Source organism: Manacus vitellinus, unplaced genomic scaffold, assembly GCF_001715985.3.
Source record: "Manacus vitellinus isolate BGI_N305 unplaced genomic scaffold, ASM171598v3 scaffold_87_pilon, whole genome shotgun sequence".
Classification (NCBI taxonomy): Eukaryota; Metazoa; Chordata; class Aves; order Passeriformes; family Pipridae; genus Manacus; species Manacus vitellinus.
In genome coordinates, this window is record NW_021940854.1 from 1,458,680 (window position 1) to 1,464,334 (window position 5,655).

At 58.7% G+C, this 5,655-nt stretch overlaps 1 protein-coding gene across 1 annotated transcript in view; it reads right to left on the reverse strand.

Moving 5' to 3' along the window:
• The window catches only part of LOC103763242 (GDNF family receptor alpha-2), a 216,808-nt gene that overhangs the window by 590 nt on the left and 210,563 nt on the right, over nucleotides 1-5,655 (reverse strand).

Genomic DNA, 5,655 nt, shown 5'->3' on the forward strand with positions numbered 1-5,655 from the left:
CAGGCCAAGGGCATTTGTGTCACCCTTCCTCCTGCTGGAAAAGCCAGGAATCAGCGCTGAATCCAGCATCAGCTTTGGGAAGGGCTTGGAGGAGCTGCGGGCACTTCCCTTCCCTGCGTGGAGCTCCTGCCCAGGGATGTGGCTTTGCTGGGAGAGCAGGGTGAAATCATCCCCGGGAGGATGTAGGTGGGACTGTTTGGGGAAGCCAGTCCTGGAACGAGAGGAATTTCTCAAATTAACAGTGAATCACGTTGGCAGGGCGAGCTCTGAGGGTCTGGGCTCCACACCCACCGTGCTGTTCCTGCTTCCACACTGCTCCTGCTTCCACGCTGCTCCCACCGCTCCCCTGGGGCCGAGCAGGGAGAGGCTCCTGTCCCTGCCCGGAGACGATTGCTCAACCCCCAGAAACCTGGTGTCAGCAGAGTCCTGTGACTCCCAGCACCTGCGTTTCTGCAGAGCCTCGTGTTTCCTCCGCAGCAAACCCTGCTGTTCTGAGCAGACACCCGGGCTGGGAGAGGGGTGGGTTGTTATTCCTTCTGTCCCACAGCCCGAGAGGGACGTAGAAGTGAGACAAACCTCGTTGCTGGTGGCTGAAAGGTCACAACCACAGCCAGCAGCTGTTTAATTCCCAGGAGAAGCCAGTGGGGAGTTCCAGCCCATGGGGAGGTCATGGCTGGGCTGGGGAGGTGTGACAGCCTGGAGCTGTGTCAGGGCAGGGTCAGGTTGGATATTTGGGAAAGGTTCTTCCCCCAGAGGGTGGTTGGGCACTGAACAGGCTCCCCAGGCTTTGGGCACGGCCCCCCAAACCTGCCAGAGCTCCGGGAGGGTTTGGACAACGCTCTGAGGGACAGGGTGGGGCTGCTGGGGTGTCTGTGCAGGGCCAGGAGCTGGACTCTGATTCTTTTCAGTCCCTTCCAGCTCAGGGCGTTCTGTGATTCTCTGAACTGATCCTCGGGCTCGGAATGTCACCCAGCAGTGTGGTGATGGGGGACACAACATCATCCCCTGCCCCTCCTGCTCCCACCTGCCAGCCCAGCCAGCGGTCAGAGCTGGACTGGTGCCACTGAGGGGCTGTTTGGGAAGCTGCTGCTCCCTGCCCAGCCCACTGGAGGCTGTCCCGTGTGAGCATCACTTCCTGAGCCAGCCCAGTGTGGCTGTGCACGGGGCAAGGAGGGATTTCTGGAGCTGAAAGGCCTCAGCTCTCCCCAGAGAGCTGCAGTTTGGATGAAACAGCTCCAGGGGCAAGGAAAGCCAAGCACTGTGAGGAGCTGGGCTTCAGACCCCCCAGCCCCTCCCCTGCTGCCCCTGTCTGACCTCGGACAGGGGCTGTTCCCACGGGCATGGCTGGGTGCAGGCACAGCATCAGCAGGGAACAGTGGGAATATCCCAGGAGCCTGGGCCTCCCTGTTATATCCACCTTGGCTTGGTCTGCAGCTCTTCCTTGCTCTCCTGACACCCCACGTTTCTGCAGGTCACCCTCAGTCCTGCCTGTGGCATTCCCAGCTCCCTGCTCAGCCCAGAGCCCAAGTGCTTTCCCCCTCTGTTTCAGGTTAAATTAACTCCAGGGCCCTCCAGAGCTCCCAGCCACATGCCAAACCCTACCTGTGCCACCCAGACCTCCCCAGTTTTATTCCCACCCCTGCCAGCAGCCTCCTGTCACAGGGATTCTGGAGCTCATCAGTGATTCAACGGCACCCACACAAGTCATATCAGTCATGCTCCGGGGACAAAGGAAACACTTGTATGAGACATACTTAAATATTCCTGGGGTGGAGAGAAAGATCTTTTCAGCTTAGCTAATTCCTCCCAGCATCTGGCTTTTCCCACTAATGAGCAACTAATACTGCAATTAAAGCCCTGCTAATTGGGAACTCAGAAATGCCGCTCCTGCTCCCCCCTGCTCCCCCCTGCTTTTGTCTGTTTGCAGGTTCGGGGGCTGGCCGGGCACACCTGGGTGGTGACACTGTCACCAGGGAACGGCCACCACCTTCTCACTGGTGAATTCACCCCCCTCCCACTCCGGGAACCAGCAGATCCACGGGGGAACAGCCACAGCACCAGCGGGGCAGGACCCCCTCTGCTGACAGGGGAGGGTTTTTTGGGGGGGGAGAGGTGACACCTCCCAGCAGGTCCCACCCAGGGTGGCCCATCCCTGCGAGGCAGCAGGTGCAGGGGGCCGGGGTTGGTTATTTTGGGAGCCGTCTGGGGCTGGCAGGTGGTGCCGGGGTGGGCGACAGCTGAGCTCGGAGCCGCCGGGCCCCTCCTCGCGCATCCATTTCCCACCTCGCCCCACACAATCTGCCAGGGCTGGGCACCCAAAAACCCTGCCTGCTGGGGGGCTCTGGGCAGCTCGAGGGCTCTCTGGGCATCCCCTCCTGGACCCTGTGATTGCTGCCTGTGCAGCCCCAGCTCCGCGCCCGGTGCTGTTGGGTTTGGTTTGGGTTTGGTGTCCCCCCCGCACCTCCCCCGGGGTCCAGCTGATGGAAGGGCTTTGTTCTGTGGGGCTAAAAATAGCCAGGACTTGGTGTAACTCGAGATGAGCCCCAAATACTTCTCCTCCCAGCTCTGCTGCTTCCACGGGCTCTGCACGTGTCTTCCTCCGTCCCCCTAATCACGGGGGGAACGAGGGCCAGAGAGCGTTTCCCCCGGGTTCTGACAAGATGGGAGCACCAAGGGATCCTTCCACAAGCCACCAACCTCCCCAGGCACCAGGAAACACCTGGGCTAAGGCCCTTTCTTGCTGCAACCCCCCCCAGGATCACACAGGGGAGAAAAGCATCCTCTCCACCTTCAGGGAAAATTTAGAAGCGGTGCCGCAGGCTGCCATGGAGACAGGGCTCTGTTTGCAATCCTCCTGCTTTTTATTGTCTCTCCCCCTCTCCCAGGCTGCTGAAAAGCAGCCAGGAGCAGGGCTGGCATTGCCCCCCGTGCTCCTGGTGGCCACACTGCCCAGCCCACCTTCCCTGGCTGCCCAGCTGGGTCCCCTCTCTGCTCCCTCACCTCCTCCAGGTGCCACTTTTGGCTCCCTCACCTTCTCACCTCCTCCAGGTGCCACTTCTGGCACCTCCCTGCTGCGTCTGGGGGACCATAAAGCAGGTTTCTCTCAGCCTTGTTGGGTTCAGGGGCACCAGGAGCCCTGCCAGGGTGCCCAGCCCTGCTCTCCCTCGCTCTGGGGATGGCCAGGGAGGTGAGGACATGAACAGCCAGGGGCTGGGCTGGGGCATGTTCCTGAAATCACAGGCTGGGGACTGTCTGAGGAACAGGAGGGGAAATAACTGGCCCTGGCAGCAGCTGAGACCCCTCAATCCCTGTCCTTACCCTTAGGAAAACCGGGAGTATCAGAGGAAGAACTTCTCTGGGGTAGGAACTAAGGATCTTCCAGCAAACTAACCTCTGTGTCAAATCTAGGCTTGACTTCACAAAGCTGAGCTCCAAACCTGATTATTTCTGTGCTGCCCTTCCCTGTTTGTGATACCAGTTACACCCTGGATTTGTCCAAATGTGGGTATTTTCCTCCCCTGCCTGATGCTCAGTGAGGTGGGAGCTGAGAAAAGGCAACTTCTGCAATCTCAGGCCTTGCTGCAAAAGCATCTGCTGCTGCTGTCCCCTCACCCTTCAGCTCCCTCTCTTGTTTCCCAGGCTGTTATCCCCCTATCCCTGCTCTGCTTCAATGCTGCTGCAGCAGCAGAAGGGGGAAAAAAACCCCAAAAACCAACAAGACAAATTCAGTTCTCGCTTCCCATTTTCCTCCTCCTCTATTTTTCAGACTTGGCCCGTTGGTGAAAACCACCCCTTTAATGCCTGGCTGCCAAATAGAGCAATTCTCTCAACAGAGAAATGTACATCAAAGTTGCAAGGAATATTCAATTAACCTTTAAAGGAGATCATCCCTAACTGGCTTAGAGAGACGTCGCTAAATTGTTTAAAAAAGCCAAACACAGGCACTTGGGTTTTGGAGGAGCAGCTCTGTGGAGACAGTCCTGGCTGCTGGCTGGCTGAAAAAAAAAAAAAAAAGGGCAATTAAATATCTAAATGTTCTTTCCAACTGGCATCCTGAGCTAGAACCTCTGACAGGGTTCTCTTTGCTTAGGCAAGTGGCCAAATCCACGGCTCTGCATCTAGGAAACGTGGAATAACTGAGAGAACAGCGATGGCAACAGCTCCTGGGATCTCTGCAGGGACGTCTGGGAGGCTTCTGCTTTTCCAGGGAGAGGGCAGAAAGCTCCCCTCCAGCTCTCAGAGCCGAGCACTGCCAGTGCCCAGGGGGGAGGGATGCTCCATCCTCCACAAGTCAGAGGCTCAGGGGATGAGGCTCTTCTGTAAATCATTAAAAATCCTCTTATCTGGGAGCGTGCACAGGCATTGCTACCCTCTGCTGGAGGGAGCTGCTTCCTCAGAGGCCTGGTGCTGCCACGAGGAGATAAAGGCAGATCTTTTAGCCCAGGGGGAAAACTCCTGCCTGTGAGGAAGAGGAAGGACAGGAATGGGAAGGGAATGCTGCTGAGAGGAGCCAGCAGGAGCCCCAGCACAGCTTGTGCAGCCCCTGCCCCTGGATTTGCCTCCCCAAACCCGGGCAGTGGCCACCTCTGAGCACACTCAGCACTTCCCACGAAGGATTTGGGAATTGTTCAGCCAGCTGAGCCTTCCTGCTCCTGGTGGGGCTCCTCTCCGTGAGCAAACAGCCCCCGTGCAGGAGAGTCTCTGCGAGCCACGTGCCAGATCTTTGTGCATTCCCGGCTATTTTTAACTAATCCCTGATGGAAACTGTCCGCTGAGGTCCTGCCACTGCTGCCCTCCCTGCTCTGGTGCCTCCTCCCTGCATCCTGCCCCTTCCACAGCTCCTGCATCTCCCGGGAAAAAGCCACAGCAGCAAACCCAGGGGCAGCTGGCAAACACGGAACACCAAGGAAACGAGGCAGGGGGGTGGATTTTAAGACCTCCCAAGAGAAAGAAACACTTAAAAACACGCAAGTCAGGGCTTAGGGGGGAGACTGGGGGGAAAAAAACCCTCTGAGTTTCCTTTCAGGGTGAAGTGCTGGAGGATTAAGGTCCCACGGCTCGGGGTGCAGGGCACGGGTGGCACTCCTGGCTCCGTTAGGGGGCCGTGCTGGGCCATGGTCCTGTCCCTGCCAGCCTGGGCTGCTTTAGGAGCAGTTCTAGCACCAGCTTTAGCACCAGTTTTAGCAGCAGTTTCCCGGAATAGCCGCAGTGCTACTACGTTTTCACACTTGTCCACGCAGCACCTTGTACCACAGGCACCGAGCTCCCTCCGTGGGTGACTGAGTGTCCCCGGGAGGGACCCTGGAGCTCAGCTCTGGCTGCCAGAGCTGTTTCTCAGTGGTCTCAAGGAGAGCAGGTCAGCGATCCGGGGTTTTGCTGCCTGTTGCACCCCGAGTGGCCGCTCTGCCCACCCCTGCGTGCTGCACACGCCTCACCTGAGGCTCACCTGAGCATGACTGGACCTGCCCACCGCAAAACAGAGGCTCCCAGAGAGGGGCAAAACAGTGATTTAGGGCTGAGGACACGCCAGCAGAGCAAGGGAGGCGCGGGATGGGGGAGCATCCCCATCCCTGCTCCGCGGCCAGCACAGACACCCCCCCTCCTTCTGCCCGAACCCGGGGTGGGGAAGGGTCTGCCCTGCACACCCTGGGCACG